The sequence below is a fragment of the Pan paniscus genome, chromosome 1, assembly GCF_029289425.2.
Source record: "Pan paniscus chromosome 1, NHGRI_mPanPan1-v2.0_pri, whole genome shotgun sequence".
Taxonomy (NCBI): Eukaryota; Metazoa; Chordata; class Mammalia; order Primates; family Hominidae; genus Pan; species Pan paniscus.
In genome coordinates, this window is record NC_073249.2 from 219,642,548 (window position 1) to 219,662,289 (window position 19,742).

General features: G+C 38.6%; 1 protein-coding gene across 13 annotated transcripts in view; it reads left to right on the plus strand.

Moving 5' to 3' along the window:
- The window catches only part of RERE (arginine-glutamic acid dipeptide repeats), a 466,287-nt gene that overhangs the window by 231,296 nt on the left and 215,249 nt on the right, over positions 1-19,742 (plus strand). The window lies entirely within an intron of this gene.

The window sequence follows — 19,742 nt, forward strand, 5'->3', positions numbered from 1 at the left end:
GTGGGCCGCACGGCATTTCCATTTGTCCCCAAGGCATCTCTGGCCTTCAGCTGAAGTCTCTACAGTTTCATAAAATTTGTTTCCTGAGTTAATTTACCTCCCCAAATGGAATTTAAGCCTCTCGAGGGAGAAAACAGTTTTAAACATTTCTGACATTCTCTGTGGTCCATAGTACTGTTGAGTGTGGATTGTGGACTCTTTTTGATTTGATGGCTTTGTTCTGTATCCCTGAGTGGTTGACTCATTTTTTGTCAGGTGTTCGAATGGCAGCTATTCTGGGAGGTTTTTCTTACCATTTTATTCAGGCCCCACCCCTTTTCCTTCTTAGTCATTTTCTAAGATACTGCTCAGTTTTAATATCTTTATTGTTTTTATGGCACTGATTATCATCTGAAATTACCTTGTTGGTTTGTTTACTTGTTCTGTCTGGCCAGCTCTCAGATGGATTTACCCCAAAAGCAATGGTGGTAGGAGTGTTCCTGCAAGGGACTGACTTAGTCCTGAGGTGGTGCTGATTAGGATTCCAAAGAAAGAAGCACTAAACAGCAGGGCAAAAAAAGCATTTATTAGGGGAACTTACACACAGAGGGCTGTACCACACTTGCGATAGACATTGAGATAAGAGATGTTCTACCTAGATGTGTCTATGAGGAGGGGGTCAGGTTATAGAGTTTATATGAGGGTTTGAGGAATTCGATTCGTGGTCGGAACCAGTTTCTGTGAGTTTTGCCACATTTGGTCTTGCAGTATTTCAGCAGTGCCTGGGAATGGCTAAGCCCTCAGCTTGGGCTCAAGCCTTCAAGGCAAAACTTGCAGCTGTCCAGGTCACAGAACTGTGAAGGCACCCTGTGTTTCTCAGCACAAAGAAAGAAAGTGGGAGGAACTAGGGGGCAAACTCTTGTTTGCTTTTCTCCAATAAAATAAATTTGAGAGCAAGACCTAATCTGTCTTATTCTGTGACTATCACAGGACCTAGCACTTAGTTAGATATTCAATAAATAGGGCGCCAAATGAATGCATAAAAAATAAAAATGTGAGTAAATACTTGGAATTTAGCAAGCTGATTATTTGGTTCTTATCTATTACTTGGTCAGTAGTGTTTGTTTGTTTTTGAGACAGGGTCTCACTCAGTTTCCCATGCTGGAGTGCAGTGGCTTGATCTTGACTCACTGCAACCTCCACCTCCCAGATTCAACTGATTCTCCTGCCTCAGCCTCCCAAGTAGCTGGGATTACAGGCATGCACCACCATACCTGAATAAATTTTGTATTTTTGGTAGAGACCAGGTTTCACCATGTTGGCCAGGCTGGTGGTCTAGAACTCCTGACCTCAGGTGATCTGCCCACCTCAGCCTTCCAAAGTTCTGGGATTACAGGTGTGAGCCACCATGCCTGGCCTTGTCAGTAGTTTTTGTTTGTTTGTTTGTTTTTTGGGACAGAGTCCTGCTCAGTTGCCCAGGCTGGAGTGTAGTGGCACCATCTCAGCTCACTGCAACCTCTGCCTCCCCAGTTGAAGTGATTCTCCTGCCTCATCCTCCCAAGTAGCTGGGATTACAGGTGCCTGCCACCACACCCAGCTGATGTTTGTATTTTTAGTAGAGATGGGGTTTCACCATGTTGGCCAGGCTGGTCTTGAACTCCTGACCTCAAGTGATCTGCCTGCCTTGGCTTCCTGAAGTGCTGGGATTACAGGCATGAGCCACTGTGCCCAGCCTCAGTCAGTAGTTTCTTAAGCCATGTTTTAAGGTGGTACGTTTTGGGGGATCACTATGGAAGATGTCCAAAGGGAGGTTCTGTGAGAGAAGCTCTGGGCTCCTGTTTCTACTTGAGGGATGATTTAGCAGATAAGTTCATGATCAAAAGTATTTCATAAAGATTTTGTTTGGCATCTTGCATCCTTATTTCTTCTTTCCTGATATTACTTAGTTGCCATTATTTCAAGTTACTGACAGAATTTGGGCCAGCTTATCTTTTTATCCTGTAATGTATGTGTTTTTGTCTGCTCAAGATTTGGCTGCCTTTTGGGTCAGGGGGTCACTCCTCATAGAGTCAGTGGGAGGCCCTAGGCCAGAGTTACATAAAACCAAGCATGGCCACCCAGAGAGACTGGACGAGGCGACGACCCTTCGATGGGGGGTTTGGGAAGGGTAGGCCTTGGGACTTCTCCAGCCCAGGCACTTTGAGGGACTTTTGATGAATTTAAAAAGTCAGACGTGTTTTTGAAAAAGAGAAGGCCTGCTAGAATATGTTAAATTTGCAGATTAGAAAATAAATGAGAGTTTTCAATGATTTACTTTAAATTTCCCCATTGTGTTAATTGGTCTTTTGAAATGTTTTTATTAAATTCAGCCAGCATTTATTAAATAAATACTGTATGAAGAACAGTCCATTGCGCAGGAGGGAGAAGAAATGAATTAGTCTCCCTATCAAGAATGGCCAGCTCCATGAAGGGAGAGACATCTGCTTGTTTTGTTTACTGCTGTGGCTTCAGGCTTTACAGTGCATGGCACGTAGTGGGAACTTAATGTGTGTTTGTTGAATGTAAGAATATGAATAAGATACGGCATCTGCACACAGAGTGTTTCAAAGCGAGTAACACTAATGAAACATGTCTTTCAGGGTCCCAACATACCCTGCAGAGAACAGAGCTTGGGGAAGTGTGAGAGTGGTTTCTGAGGGAAGGACTTAGTCAAAGTAGGAGCTTTTAAGGTGGGACTCACAAGGTTGGAAAGAATTTGACTGGAGAATAGAAAAACTTCTTAGACAAAGAATAGAGGCAGAATATTTTGTTGAATGTTGGAGTCCAGCTTGGTTTGGTAAAGGGAACTGGAAAGGTGTGCTGAGCTCTGAAAGCTGAGAAACTAGATTTTATTTCTTGGTCACTGGGGAGCCAAGATGGTGTTTTAGCAGATGAGTATGTGATCAGAATTCCTCTTTAAGAAAGATTAGAGATAGAGCAAATTGGGAAGCTACTGAGACAGTTCACATGAACTGTATGAGGGGTCTGACCCAGAATGCTATTAGAGTTAGTGGTGGAGGGGAGGGATGTGAAGTTAACAAGCAGTGTTTATCTGCTTTGCAACAAAAATGTGTCTTTGCTGTCAGTGATTTGTATTGTAGATAGGGAACAGTTAGAATTCAGTGGAATAATTTGAGATAATTATTAGATGCACTGGGGCTGGAAGGAACTCCTTGTAGTGTTCCCTTGTAAGGGTCGATGGAAATGATTTTGGTTTTGCAGATTGGGAATAGAGGCTCAGAGATGTTCAGTAATTTTCCTAATGTCACATAGTATGAGAGCCAGATTTCGAACCCAAGTCTCCATAATTTTAAAGCCTGTGCTTAAACTTTTCCTATGTAATTTTCTATAGAGGACAATTGAAGACTTCTTGGTTTTCGACTTGCTGTTTGATGTGTGAAAGAGGAGGGAAATGAGGACTCCTTTAAGGCTTTTCAGACCTAGAGGCTGGGAAGGGGCTTGTTCTATCAGAAGCTTTATGTCTGTGGCATTTATTATGAGTATGAGTTAATGCAAGTTCTCCCATAAATGTTTTTTGCTTTTTATATTTCCGAATTATTCTTAGATTTTAGTTTCCTGGGCTGCATTCTTAATCCAAGGATGTCATTCTGATCACTCCAGACTGGGAAGGGATTATCTATTATGTGTTAAGCAGCTATTCTTCCTTTTGTGGGATCCTGTGACAATTCCAGCTGCTTTCTCATATTGTGTTTCTATTTTCTTACATACATTTTCTAATTTAGTTCTTTTGGTTTGGATGCTATTTTGTCTTTCAGCTAGAAACCACAAAATTATGGAATGTTTAAGTTTGTGAGCATTGGTTAAAATCCATCTTTTATCTGCTCATGTAGTGCATCTGTGGCATCTGGTCTCCAGCTGAAGTCTGAGTCAGGAAGTTCACCTTTATCCTGATGGGACTTGTCCTTTAGATTCGCTTCCCTTCTCCTGAGTTTCTTTCTGTGGCTGCCATAGCTTTAGTTGATGCATTTTTCTAAGCAGAATACAGGTGAGCTGTGCTATTAGTGTTTTCTTTTTAAAATCCTTTTGATCGTAGAATAAAACACAGATACATACAGCCACACAAAACATATGTATAGCTTAATGAATTATAATGTGTAATTACCTCCCAGGTCAAGAAACAGGATGTGGCCAGCCATCTTCGAGGTCCTCTGCAATGACAATTCCTTCTTTCCCTAAGGAATTCATCACTATCTTGATATACAGTAATTATATTCCATTATAGTTTTGTCACCCAGGTGTAGATGTCTGTACACTATAGTTTAGTTATGCATATGATATGTCTTCTGAATCTATTATAAAATACTCTGTAGATCTCTCGCTGCATTGCTTTACTTTCCTAAATTTTGTTTGTTGTTGGTTCCAAGTCATTTGACCTAGATAATCTACTGCAATCTGGATTTTATTGATTGTGTAGTACAGTTAAAGATGTGCCTCTGACCCCTGCATTTCTCGTGTATTAGTAGCTGGATCCAGAGGTTTGATGAGACTCAGGTCTGTTCCATTTGGGCAAGATTACAGGTGGTGTAGGATATTTTTATCAGGAAGTGTATAGTGTCTGATTTTTGTTAGCCTGTATCCATTAATTCCTTGAGATTTTCAAAATTGTAAGATTTTAATTATATGATTTCAGTTTCATTTATTAGCTAGAATAATTTTATATGGTAGTGTTGTCTGTCATCTACTGTCTTGTTACCCAGTTGCACAGTTTATATAGGAAAGACAGAATAAAGGTTTGGTTGCTTACGTTTATTTACCCAGTTTTCAAATAATACATTGGAGTATTCTTAAACCTATTTGATGGATTTCAGCTAATTGCAATTCCTAATCCTTATTGAAGCCAGATTGTCCCATTTTTGGTTAGTAGGAACCTCTTATTGGCTCCTGAGTCCTTCTGACATGATCCTGGGAATCTTTTGATAGTTTCCTTACTATCTCTATGCCAAGGTGTTCCATCCTCATCTTGTACATGTCTTGCAGCAGACACATAATTAGCATCTCTTCTCAAATCCCTGGTTTCTTTTAGTGAGAGATGTTATCGCAAGAGCATAATCTAGAACATTTGAGTCTCATTGCTGCTGGACTGTTTATTATTTCTGGGCCTCTTGATTTATATACTAATGATGTTAAAATATCTATAATTGGAGTGGACAGAGCTGGGAAATATTATATATGATGTCTTACAATTTATACTGATACAACACGCTGTCTCATTTAAATCCAGGATTACAGAGTTTTTATTTAACGTCAACTATTTCCATCTCTATCTCTTTTCTTTCAGACAGATTTCTGGTTCTCAAGGACACAAGGGGTGACAGAATTAGACTATCCCATAATTACTTCTTTTTTTTTTTTTTTTTTTGAGATGGAGTCTTGCTACGTTGCCCAGGCTGGAGTGCAGTGGCATGATCTTGGCTCACTGCAACTTTGCCTCCCTGGTTCAAGTGATCCTCCTACCTCAGCCTCCCAGTAGCTGGGACCACAGGCATATGCCACCACACCTGGCTAATTTTTTTGTATTTTTAGTAGAGACGGGGTTTTACCATGTTGGCCAAGCTGGTCTTGGACTCCTGACTAAAGTGATCCACCCGCCTTGGCCTCCTTAAGTGCTGGGATTACAAGGGTGAGCCACTGGGCCTGGACTCATAATTACTTCTTTATCTCATCTACCTATACAGTAGTTTCAGAGTAACAATACTAGTACTGACACCACCAATTATGATTTCTGGAAACAGTAAAATAAAAAATTTTTGTTTGCACTCTCCCTTTTCTCCTTCTGTGTGTTAAATGATAATAGAATGTCTGCATTTTTAGATTACACACTATAGTCTTTTTAACCCTCATTTAGTCTTAGTTCTTCAAGTCACTATATACTTCATCTTCACCACTAGTCCTTATGTAGCTGTCTCTGTAGTCATTTTTGTTTGTGGTCTGAAGTTTGTTCTCTAATGGATTCCTTTGAGACAGGGTTTCTCATTCTGTCACCCAGGCTGGAATACTGTGGCAGGATCATAGCTCACTGTAACCTCAAATTCCTGGGCTTATGTGATTTTCCTGCCTCACACTCCCTAGTAGCTGGGACTACAGGCCTACACCATCATGCCCAGATAATTTTTTTTTTATTTTTCGTTGAGATAGGGTCTTGCTATGCTGCCAAGGCTGGTCTCGAACTCCTGTCCTCCTGCCTGAGCCTCCCAAAGCATTGGGATTACAGGTGTAAGTCACCATGCCCAGTGCCTATTTTTAATATTTGTTACTTTCTCCTTAATCCTTTTCATATTTTTTATTTCTTTTGACTTTTAAATGTTTTTTTCTTTCTGACTTCTCTTTTTCTTAAGACATTGCCAGCTGTGTTCACTCACTTTTATATTGCTTTGGGTTTAGTCTTAATTTTTGAAATTATTTATGTCTGTCACTTCATTTCTGAATTTTCTTGTTTCTGATTTATGTTACTGTCTAATATCTGGTATAATTTATTTAATAATATCTTTAGCATGTTTTGAAGTAGTACATTATAGTTTTTTGTTTTTTATGAGCCCAGTTGTTGTACTGTCTTTGTCTATAGGGGTGTTATTCTGTTCTGTATTCTCTTTTTAAAATAGTAACATTATATGAGGTTTGTATAATACTTTGCTTTTGCTTGTTTTTATGCGAATTTAATTTTCCTGAATTTTTAACTTTACGGAGCTCCCCCTTCTGTTGTTTTTATGCAGTGTTAAAAAAATGGCAGCTTGCTGTGATTTTCTGACTGTTCCTCTCCTTCACTTTTCATTTGGATCTTCTTTTTTCTTTAATTTATTTAAATTATTTAATTAATTTAAATTATTTTGTATTTTTTGCAGAATTTATATTCCATTACTGGTAGTTTCTCCCCTGCCTTGGCTCCTTGTGCCGGCCGGGAGCTATGGTGGGCCAGTTTTGAGGAGTTCAAAAGTGTCTAGATGACTTCAGCCCCTTTAGCCCTGCAAGGTCTCTGGGGGTTCTGACCTGCTGTCGGCATGGGCAACCCCACCAGGCTTCAGCTGCTCTTCACACATTGGCCTTCCTCATTGCCTGGTAGCTATTTTACGGTCCTCCTGATCTTAGCTGTATCCCATATCTCATTGATTGATTCTGTTTTCTCTCGTGCAGATGCTCATATCCAGAGATCTTATGGCTGATGGTAGTTTATCCCTTCCAACCTGCTTATATTTTGCGGTTTGTAGAGATGCCTTATTTCTGAATTTTGTTGTGTGTCAGCAGGAATTTGCTTTGACTCTCTAATCTGTTTTTATGTGGGGACTAAGGGACATTTGTAAACTATGCTGCCAATGCTACCATCCTTCTAGTACTTCTAGTATGTTAATTTTTATTGAACCAGAGTTTTACTAAGCCCCAGGACCGCAGACACTTGAGTTCTTAAATCTTAACCCATTATCTCTCATGGCTGCCACCATTCCTGTATAAACCATGAGGGAGAAATAGGTACTGAAGACAAGATCAGACAGAGGAATCATTTTATCCTTTGCTAGTTGGCTTTTGTCCCCAACCCCCATTGATATGATCTAGTCTGTGTCAGAGGTACAAGCATGTAAGTTTTTTCTAGGATTTTTCCTAGGTCAGGCTCAGATCTATGTAAAAGAGACCCTGGTCCTATCATCTTAAATCAGTACCCTAATTGGCCTGTGAAATTTGCTGTTCTCTATACCGTGACCACTACCCCTGCCCGGTATCAGTGTTAGAGATTTCGGGGGGTGTGTGTGTGTGTTTTGTTTGTTTGTTTTTGAGATGGAGTTTCGCTCTTGTTGCCCAGGCTGGAGTGCAGTGGCACAGTCTCAGCTCACTGCAACTTCTGCCTCCCAGGTTCAACAATTCTCCTGCTTCAGCCTCCCCAGTAGCTGGCATTACAGGTGCCCACCACCACACCCAGCTAATTTTCCTATGGTTTAGAAAGTAACCCTTAAAATATAATAGCCAGGTGTGGTGGAGCATGCCTGTAATCCCAGTATTTTGGGAGGTAGAGGCCAGGAGTTTGAGACCAGCCTGGGTGACACAGTGAGACCCTGTCTCTACCAAAAAAAAAAAAAAAAAAAAGTTTTTAAAGAAAGAGAGAGAAAAAAAAAAGCAGGCACAGCGATACGCACCTATAGTCCCAGTCATTAATACTTGGGAGGCTGAGGCGGTAGGATTGCTTGAACCCAGGAGTTTAAGGCTATTGTGTGCTGTGATCAGCCCTGTGGATAGCCACTGCGCTGCAGCCTGGGTAACACAGCAAGACCCTCTCTCTTTAAAATAATAACTTAAAATATATTAACTTTTGAGGAAAATTTTACATTGAACCAGAGGAGCAACTGTGTGGTAGCTGAGGTTGGAGATTTGAGGAAATGGTGTTATTTTATATGATTATTTTTGTTATATACATCTTATCTGATATTATATACCAGCAAGCAATTATATTAATAGCTGAAAATTTACATATTTTATAAACATGAACATTAGCCATTAAAAGTGTCACAACAGTTCCAGTGTATATGCATACATATTAAATAATAATATATTTAAGAAGTGTAATTGCATAACTCAAATGGAAAAAAAAATCTTTATGTACCTATTACACCAATATTTTGTTTCATGTAAATATGAGGTATATTAATAGTAGGAAATGATGCTTTCCAATATTGGTAATACTATACAAAGTAAGATTAAAATGCCAGTGATCCTGTGGACTGAGATGTGCTTTATATCTCTTGAATGCAAAATTAAATGAATCCACACATATATGATCAAATTATTTTCAGTGGGAAAAAAATCTTTTCAATAAATGGGCTGGAACAACTGGATAATCCCTATGTGAAAAACAGGATATAACCCAACCTCATACCATACATTAATTTGAGATGGATCATTGATCTAAATATAATCTCAAACCTATAAAAACTTGTAGAAGAAATCAGGAGAGTGTGTTTACTTTCATGTAGGCAATGATTTCTTAATGAGGGGATAGAAAGTACTAACCACAAATGAAAAAAATTGGAATTCATCAAAAGACATTGTTATGAAAATAGGGCAGCTTCAGACTGTAAAGAAAATATTTGTCACTCATATGTCTGAGAAAGCAATTGGATGCAGAATACATTTAAAAAAATACCTTCCAACAAACAACACTCTTATAGGATAAGACCAAATCAGTGTTTTAAAATTGACAGAGTCTTAAACAGAGACACATTAATGGCAGATAAGCCCATGAAAAAGTGCCCATCATTATTGGTCATCAGGGAAATGCAAATTACAGTCACAATAAGATCCCCAAAACAGCCTCTAGAATGGCTAAATGGAAGAGATGGATAACCCTGAATGTTAGCAAGGTTGTCAGGAATGCAAGTTCTCATACATTGTTGGTGGCAATAGTACAACCACTTGAATAGTTTGACAATTTCTTAAAAAGTTAAATATGAATCTACCCTATGATTAATCTGTGATGGAAATCAGAGTAGTAGCAGGATCTGGTTGCTCACACCTGTAATCCCAGCACTTTGGGAGCCTGAGATGGGAGGAGGATCCCTTGAGCCCAGGAATTCGAGATCAGTCTTGGCAACATAGTGAAATGACACCTCTTCTCTACAAAAACAAAAATAAAAAAATTAGCTGAGCATGGTGGCACACGACTCAAGTGGGAGGATCACTTGAGCCTGGGAGGTGGAGCTTGCAGTGAGCCGAGATCACACCACACTGCACTCCAGTCTGAGCGACACAGTGAGACCCTGTCTCCAAAAATAGCTAGCTAGCTAGCTAGATCGAGGTTTTCTATGGGTAGGGTGAGGATTGACTGGGAAAGTGCTTGAGAGAACTTTCTGGAGTGATAGAACTGTTTTGAGTTGAGCCTTTATAAAAACTAAATAGTGTATCTAAAAATCTCTGCATTTCACATGTAAAGTATAACTAAAAAAGTCCAATGCATATTAGAAAACATTTTCTGTATTTTAGTAAGTGAAAATCTTGTAATGCAATTTAATGAAATTTTAGTTTTTGGATTTAATCCACATTTTAGTTGTGTGTGTTTTTAAATTTTATTATGCAGTACATTATAACTGAAATAAAAGCTTTCACATTTGCTTTCACTCGTCTAGCACGTTCAGAGTTCCAGTGTATATGGACCAGTTATGTGGTAAATGCAATTAAACTGGTTATGCTGTGGACTCTGAATCACCTCAGTTATTATTCATGAATTTTCTCTAGATATTTAAGTTGTTTAATGATAGCTTATAGTAATGGAATTCTTTCTTCATGTAAGTTTGCCTCCTTTATCCGCTACTAGGAGCTGTATACATAGGCTCACATGATGGGATGGTGAATTTCAAAGAAGAGATTATGTCAAATTACTTGACGTTGTCTATAATGTCAGTTAATTTTCTAAGTGTCCTTCGATTTTACTGTTGATACTTGGTTAGGTTTTAAGCATCCTTTATCTTGTGTTTTTTCTTTTTGTCTTTTTTGAGATGGAGTCTTGCTCTCTCTCCCAGGCTGGATCCCAGACGCGATCTCAGTTCACTGCAACCTCCACCTCCCAGGGTCAAGCAGTTCTCCTGCCTCAGCCTCCCATGTAGCTGGGATTACAGGCATGCGCCACCACGCCCAACTAATTTTTGTATTTTTAGTAGAGACGGGCTTTTACCATGTTGGCCAGGCTGGTCTCGAACTCCTGACCTCCGGTGAGCCACCTGCCTTGGCCTCCCAGAGTGTTGGGATTACAGGCGTGAGCCACTGTGCCCCGCCTTAGGCAGTAGTTTGCATGGCATGCAGATTTCAGATGGGGTAGTTGTAGCAAAAGTTAAGAACCATTGTTCTAGAGCCTGATTTGAGGTATAGTTACCAGATAATGATTTCTTTATTAATGCAGAGGCAGTAGTCTCTATAAATTCCCTAGGCTTGGTTCCACTATCTTTTCTTCTGTGTGGTCAGATTGAATTTTCTTGGGCGTTGTTTCATTTTATGTTCCAATAATTATTTACTGCCAATTAGAACTCTCACAGTTTTTCTTGTTAGCCTATCTGACATAACATTGATGGTAGAGCTAGAAAATGATTTCCTACAATTCCCTCTATAGCTAATTTTTACCCTCCAATTATAGAATACGGTAATATTGTTAATAGGTTAGTGGTGGCTCTATTATGTGTTAATTACCAAGAGTCAGCTATTAAAGTTTTCTTTTGACAGTAAAAGCTTTTCTGAACACAGAGGATTAGGAACGTTTTCTTGATTCTTGTTTTAAAGATCATCATGTGATGGTAGTAGGCAAGAGAGCTGGAATGTGCATTTCTACGTATCCATGAAATTTAACTTGTGCTAATCGTGGTGGTTCTGCGTGAGTAACAGACATGGACACAGACAGCGGAACACAGTGGGGCATAGCTTTGTGCTTGATGGCTGCTTTAACTTTGGGGCTCCAAGCAAGGATTTCAAGAAACATTTCTTTTGTCTTAAAAACTGGGAAATTAATAGATCTTCTGGACAGGAGGGCTCCCTAATTTCTGTGGGGCATGTGCCTAAACAAGGGCTCCTTAGATATTAACATAACTTCTTTGTTAGTAACCTTGACAAAAGCTCAATTTTTACATATATTTATTTTTCATATAAAGGATCTTTTACTGTTTTGTGTTTTAACACAAGGGGCAGATGTCTCTAGCTCTGAGCTGTGCTTTACAGCATGTCTTGTCTTTTGAATGTTTCTTTCAACTGGAGCAGCTTCCTTTGTTAAAAGGCCAACAACCCCCTAAGTGAGATGTTCTTGGAAAGACCCCTTGATACTTGAAAGGTGAGAAATCCATTTAAACCATGTGATGCCTTCCACTGCTCTACTACTGGGTTCTGCTTGTTTTAATATTAGTGATAGATGCTCTGGCTGTTGTATTCAGTAATTGGAAGTGAACTATATAATACAAATGACATTTCATGGCATATGTGAGGGCACAGTGGATGACACTTGATTTCAGTGTTGCCTGCCTTTAGGTTTAAAGTTAGAAACCATAATGGAATTTAATTATCAGCATATATTCAAAGATTAGTTCAATGCATTTGTAATACCCTTAGTTGTTAGGTAACTGTTTGATTATTGGGCATGATGCTGAGTGTGTGTGATTTATAATACCAGAGTGTGCAGTGCAGCAATAGAAATGCTAATAGGCTTTGTGTAAGGAGGTCTGCCATCAATACTTTGTCAGCAGTTTGCTGCCAAATAGTCTTCTTGGAAAGACATAATCTGTAATCAAAGAGGAGTTTGTGGAAATACGAAACATAGACAAAATATGTTATGATAAAAAGAGGTGCTCATTGCTTTCTTTCAGGACAGGTTTCAGTTACACCTTATTAATGATTTCTTCTTTCCCCCCTCCTTTTTTTTTCTTTCCCGGACGGAGTCCTGCTCTGTCATCCAGGCTGGAGTGCAATGGCGCAAACTCGGCTCACTGCAACCTCTGCCTCCCAGGTTCAAGCCATTCTCCTGCCTCAGCTTCCTGAGCAGCTGGGACTACAGGCGCCCGCCACCGCACCCGGCTTTTTTGTATTTTTGGTAGAGACCAGGTTTCGCCATGTTGGCCAGGCTGGTTTCAAACTCCTGACGTCAGGTGATCCGCCCATCTCGGCCTCCCAAGTGCTGGGATTAAAGGCATGAGCCACTGCACCCGCCTCCTCTTTCCCTTTTAAAGTGCATGTCCAGCCTCAGCGGTATATCTCACAATGAATAAGATTTAGTGATAAGCTATTTTGATTCTAGGGCTTGTTTTATAAGGTAGCACTGAGTGGAATATCTTATATTCAGTGAGATACTCTAGATCTCATATTTGAAGGCTCTGTGCCTATTCACTTTCAGAAACATTGTGAGCATTTTTAAGCTCAAGTGATCTGTGTCAGCATGATGAGTATGGGGGGGCCAAGGAGTATGTGATTTTCTTTTACAGGCAGTTGAAAACGTGTAACTTCTTTAAGTTTTAAGTGTAAAAGATTGGTCACCAGACTGTTGGCATGACCAACTGTAATTATACAGGCTTGTTTCTGTTCTGTTTTATTCTCTTAACAGTATATGGCTGATGCAGGTTCCAATTCTGTTGGTCAGACACCATCTATCCACTGGAAGGCTAGCTACATAAAAAAGAAAGAGCAGCAATATACTAGGATAGAAAGAGAGGAGAGAGAGAGAGAGCAAAGGCCTATGGCATGAACACCCTGTGAGTTTTTAAAAATAGTTTTTGAATAGGTAATACATTTATATAATTTAAAAAAACAAAAAAATTCAAAAGTCATATGAAATTTCTTTCTTTCTTTTATCTTTTTTTTTTTTTTTGAGTCTCCCTCTGTCGCCCAGGCTGGAGTGCAGTGGTGCCATCTTGGCTCACTGCAACCTCCGCCTCCCGGGTTCACGCCATTCTCCTGCCTCAGCCTCCCAAGTAGCTGGGACTACAGGCGCCGCCACCACGCCCAGCTAATTTTTTTGTATTTTTAGTAGAGACGGGGTTTCACCGTGTTAGCCAGGATGGTTTCCATCTCCTGACCTTGTGATCTGCCTGCCTCGGCCTCCCACAGTGCTGGGATTACAGGCGTGAGCCACCGTGCCCAGCACAAATGTATCTTTAGAATAAATTTCAATAAGTGGTACTGCTGGAGAAACAGATGAATATGTTTGTAATTTTGGTAGATGTTGCCCAGTTACTCTTTCTATAACACAATTGTGCCAGCTTATGTTTCTGTAAAACATAATGACAACCCTTTTCCCATAACCTGGCCAGCAGAGTGTTATCAACTTGGATATTTGCCAGTATGAGCAATATATTCTTCATATAAGTTTAATTTGCATTTTTTTCATTATGGTTTTATTCTTTACATTTCAATCTTTGACCCATTTAGACTCATCTCAGATCATTTTGAATCGTACAGTATGAGGTATAGTTACAACTTAATTTTTTTTAGATGACTTTCTAGGAATCTCTACAAACTCATTAAATAGTTTATCTTTCCCTGCTATTCTGTAATTTAATCTTTATTATGGACTAAATTCCTGAAACTAATTTTTAACTGGCTGGCATTAACATGCTTTTATCCTTACAGTTACATGTAACTTTCTTCTTATTTACTGAGTTTTAACTCTGATTGTTTGTCAAAATGGCTTTTAGTGACCACTGCCTGTGGTTACATATTTTTATAATTGGCACTAAAATTTATTTCTCCAGTCTTTTATCTAACCCACCCCATGCCTATAGAAAAGGTGCAGGTACAACACAGAGAACTATTTTTTTTTTTTTCCTAGAACCACTGGAGAATAAGTTGCCAAATAAAAACCCCTTTACACACTGATACATAATGGGTGTGTGTTTCTTACAAGGACATTTTCTGATGTAGCCCTCAAGTCAACAATCAAACCTAAAAATTAACATTAATAACATTATTACTGTCTAATCCTCAGACCCTGTACACATTTTGGCTTTTGTTTCAATGCCCTGTGTGGGGAATGGATCTAATCAGAATTATAGATTATATACTTAGTTATGTTTCTTTAATCCTCTTCATTTTAGAACAGTTCTTCAGTCTTCCCCTGATTTTCATGACCTTGACACTTTTGAATATTGCAGTTCAGTTACATTGTAGAATGTTTCTCAGTTTTCATTTGTATCGTATTTCTTCATTATTAGATTCAGGTTTGGGATCTTTTCCTTGTACCCTGCCAAATAGGGCACAATTTTGGTTCCTTCTGTTACTGGCATTCACTTTGATCACTTAAGATTGGGTTTACAAGGCCCAAAAGTTAATTATAAAGTTATTTCTTTGAGGTGGGCACAATGGCCCAAATCTAATCCCAGCACTTTTGGAGGCCGAGGTTGGGGGATTGCTTGAGCCAGCAGTTAGCGACCAGCCTGGGCAACATAGTGAGACACTGTCTCTGCCAAAAAAAAAAAAATATATATATATATATATATATATATATATATATATATATTAAATTACCCAGGTGTGGTGGCACAGGCCTGTAGTCCTAGCTACTTGGGAGTCTGAGAGTGGGATGTTGAGGCTGCAGTGAACTGTGATTGCACCAGTGCACTCCAGCCTGGACAACGGCAAAACAGTGTCTTTAAAAAAAAAAAAAAAAAAAAAGTTACTTTTTTCATCCTTTGTTATCAGTTAATATTTTATGGAAAGGTGCCCTGTGACTCTGAAAGTGTCCGGTTATTTAGCAACTATTCACTTTATTCATTTACCTATGTCAGCAAGGATGCACGATTTCTGGTTTTCTTTGTAGTTTCTACTCTATTACTAACATTATGTGTTGATTCTCAAGTTGTTCTAGCAGAACTAGTCCAGCAGGCCTGTCCTTTCAGGCTGAGTTTTGCGTGTCTTTCACATTCTTTGAGCACTTTCTTACTTTTTGGTATAAGTAGTTTCAGGGTTCTCCTCCTCAGAGGCAACAATTGTTGCCAGCTTCTTGTATCTTTCCAGAGATACTTCATGCGCATACGTGTTAATGTGTATATGTGTATGTAAATTTTAGCATTTGCGAATTAGACTTTTAATTTTAGAAAGATTTTAATTTTTAATTTCATAAATTAGACTTAATTGAAGTCTAATATATATTCATGAAAGAACATTCTAAATAGAAAGCTCAGTGAATTTTCATATAGTGAACACATCTGTCTAACTTCTGGTATCAAGAAATAAAATGTGTGCACTCCAGAGGTTACCCTCGTGCCCTCTCCTAGCCACTAACTGCGTAACTACTGCTGTGAGCTCTGCCATCACAGATTAGTTATGTCTGTCTTCGTACTTCGTATATAAAGGGAATGAAATGCAATATATATTTGTTCGTGTCTGATTTTTTTGGCTTAGCATGTTTGTGAAATTCATGTTTTTGTAAGTTGCAGTATTTTCATTTCTATATAATATTGCAGGTGGATCATGAGGTCAGGAGATTGAGACCGTCCTGGCTAACATGATGAAACCCTATCTCTACTAAAAATACAAAAAGAAATTAGCCGGGCGTGGTGGTGGGCGCCTGTAGTCCCAGCTACTCGGGAGGCTGAGGCAGGAGAATGGCGTGAACCCGAGAGGCGGAGCTTGCAGTGAGCCGAGATCGTGCCACTGCACTCCAGTCTGGGCGACAGAGCGAGACCGCGTCTCAAAAAAAAAAAAAAAAAAAAAAGACTATATATAGATCATAGTCTTAACATATTTCAGAGCATTGGAATCATACAGAACATGTTCTGTGACCATAGTGCTACTAAGCTAGGAATCAAGACCAAAAGGAGTACCTGGGAAATACACAGATGTGTAGAAGGAACCCAGATTCTTCTAAATAGTCTGTGGGTCAAATAAGAAATCACAGTGGAAATTAGAAAATATTTTGCAGTGAGTTATTAATGGAAATACAACACATTGGTTGGGCACAGTGGCTCATGTCTATAATCCCAGCACTTTGGGAGGCTGAGGAGGGAGGATTGCTTGAGCCCAGGAGTTTAAGACCAGCCTGGGCAACATGGTGAAACCCCATCTCTATAAAAAGTACAAAAATTAGCTGGGCGTGGTGGCATTTGCTTGGAGTCCCAGCTACTCAGGAGGCTGAGGTAGGAGGAGAGCTTGAGCCCAGGAGGTCAAGGCTGCAGTGACCTGTGATTGGGCCACTGCACTGCAGCCTGGGTGAGAGTGAGACTGTCTCCAGAAATAAAAGGCAACACATCACAGTTAATGGCTTTATCTAAAACCATGCTTAGACATAAACTTTTTTAGCCTTTAATATATATTTAAATTACTTAGTAAGACACTGTGAACAACATTTTACCAATACCAAAATTTGAACACTTAGCTGTGATACCAAACATTCAGAGTAATCGAAATAATTTGAATAGAAAAGTTTTATGTGTGAAAACATATATAGGAATACTTATTACAACCAAGGTTGTAATGGTGGAAAACTGGAAATGACCCAAATGTCTACTATCAGGAAAATGTATGAACACATTGTGATGTGCTGTATATGAAGGTAATACATGTCACTTAAAATAAGTGAACTAGGGCGTGGATGGATCATGTAAGCGTAATGCTGAAAGAACAAAGCATATTATAGAAGAACTCAAAGAGTCTAGTGTCATTTATGTACAGTATAAAAACATGCAAAATAATACCTTATGTATTTTTAGTTATATATATATTAAGTAAAAGCATGAAGTACTGGATGGGAATGATCAGTGAATTCAAGGTGGTGGTTACCTCTGGGCTGTAGGCAGGTCCCACAGGCAGCTTCTTTAGGTTTGATAATGTTTTTGTTGCTTTAGGTATGTTTGGTACAGATGGTTCTGTTATTTTTATACCTTTCTGCCTGTCAAATATTTCATAATAAAACTTTAAAAAGAAAAATAAGAAAGATAAAGCAAGAAAGTAGAGCCACCTTTGGGAGTTTTCATGAACACGCTCAGGATAGCAAGCAAGACATTTGGGTTTCCTCCTAGGTCCTGTAGGTAGAGAAACTGGTGTATGGAATCATTAGGGTTATTTAAACCTGTCTCTGTATATGACATATCAGGTCACAGTACAGTTTTTCCTGCTATCCTGAAGTACTTTTGAGAAGACCACTAATTTTAAGGAAAATAATATCCAAAGAGATTAAATAACAGTGTAAATAAATGTTACTTGCCTAGGATTTATGGTTACTAAGTGGCAGATTTCATTCATCATAACTTTCTAAAAGCACTTAACCATTATTGGACATTTTAGAGGAGAGGGTTGGGGGAATTGGTAAGGGGTCTTCTCCCCCATTGGAATGGAAGTTCTACCAGGACTGGGATTTTCTGTTTTTCCCACTTCTGTATCCTCAGCAACCATCTCCAGAACAGTGTCTGGTGCCTAGCAGATGCCCAATAAATATTCCTTATATAGTTTGAGGAAAGTATATCTCAGATCTAATTTGAAATTATTTTTGTTTATTTTTATATCAGTTGTCACTAAAACTGTTATATGTTCTAGGAATTTCCTGAGACCATATTACCTCTTAGCCCAGAAGTTTTCTCTAGCCGATTACTTGATTTAAAGATCATGGGATTCCTGTCTGTAGTATTCTCTAGCAATAGATAGAAGAGTCACAGCAGACTCTGAATTGTTTTTCTCCATATTAACTTCTCTGTGTGCTAAAATGGAGGAAGGAAGTTAGATTAGAATGTTGCTTTTCTGGCAACACTGGCACCCAAAGCCTTTTCATCACAGCAAATGTTGATTCTGTAATGGAAGTTGGTCTTTTTGTGGTCATGGGAATGTTGCCTATCTTGATTTTGGTGGAGGTTACACAACTCTATACATTTGTCAAAACTAGTAGAAACAAAATAAGTTAATTTTATTGTGTGTATGTAAATTATACCTCAATAATTAAGAGAAACTAAAACAAGAAACAAAACCCAAAAGTTGAAACTTGTTTTTGAAAAAAGATGACAAGAGATTTTAAAGGAAGGGGTCTTACTGCAGAAGATATGAACATTTCCGTATGTTGTTGTTGGTGCTTGAACGTGATGCAGAATCTTTTTGACAAAAATTACCCTATTTTAAAATGAATTGTGGCTCCAGTCACATGCTCTTTGATTTTCTTTCTTTCTTTTTTAAAGCAGCATTTTCCCAGCTCAGCTCACACTTGACTGAATACACTGATCGATTATTTGGAGATTAACTAAGGCTTCTCATTTCCTGCTTTCCATTTCTCCTCTCCAGCAGGCCAGTGGGCCTTTGTTGTCTGGCATGTGCACCAAGATAAGCTATCAGGGCATGTTTGTATTAGAAAAATGTTTGTAGATGGAACGGTTATAAATAGACTAACTAGTATTAAAGGTTACCGTCTTTGTTTTGGTTTAAGTTAAAGGAAGAGAAGAAATAATTAAGATATTTAAGATAAGACAGACTGATTTACCTAAACCAGGAAAATATAATTTTTTAGTGTTCCTGCTGATTTTCCCTTTTCTTATCCAACTATTTGAATTTGTTTATTGGTAAGTTGCTGGCTGTACTTAGATTCCTATTATCCAGGCCAACTTTTGAGTCAGTAATTTCTAAAACTGTGTCTCTAGTGCTTCTTAAAAGTGCAAATATTTGTGTTGCTAAAAGTTACTTTACTGTGTTACCAACTCTACACTCAGGGTTTAATTCAGACAGCAGTGGTACAAAAAGCATATCACCAGGAGAGGGCGGAATATTGCTAGATTCACATAAATTAGGTATATTAGTCATTATAAAAGATATGATTCAGTTAACATTGTAAGCTAATATCTTTCTTTTTCTTAAAGGTTTTGTTTAATGATGCCAGTTTTCTCAGGTAGGAAGCAGTATCATTTTTGAAATGGCCAGAAAGTTGCCTGGAATAGCGGAAATTAGCTAGGTTATTATTTTCTGCATGCTTTCAGCTTCAAGTGTTCACCGTTGTTTTAAAGTAGTATACCTTTTTAATGTAGACAAATACTTGTTTGAATCAAGCTTTAAATATTTCTTTTGTATCCTGAGCTCAGTTTTTGGAAAGATACCTTAAATTTGACAATGAGAGCTTCCTATTTAGATTTTTCTTCTTGTGTAACTTCTGCTCTCTACTGGAATGTCTGGAGTGTTTGGTTGTATAAATAATAATGAAATCTTTTTTAATAGTATCTGACATCTAAATGAATTTGTGCCTTAAAATCTCTAGTCATTGTGCTGTTTCGGGAGCATACTTTTTATTTAAA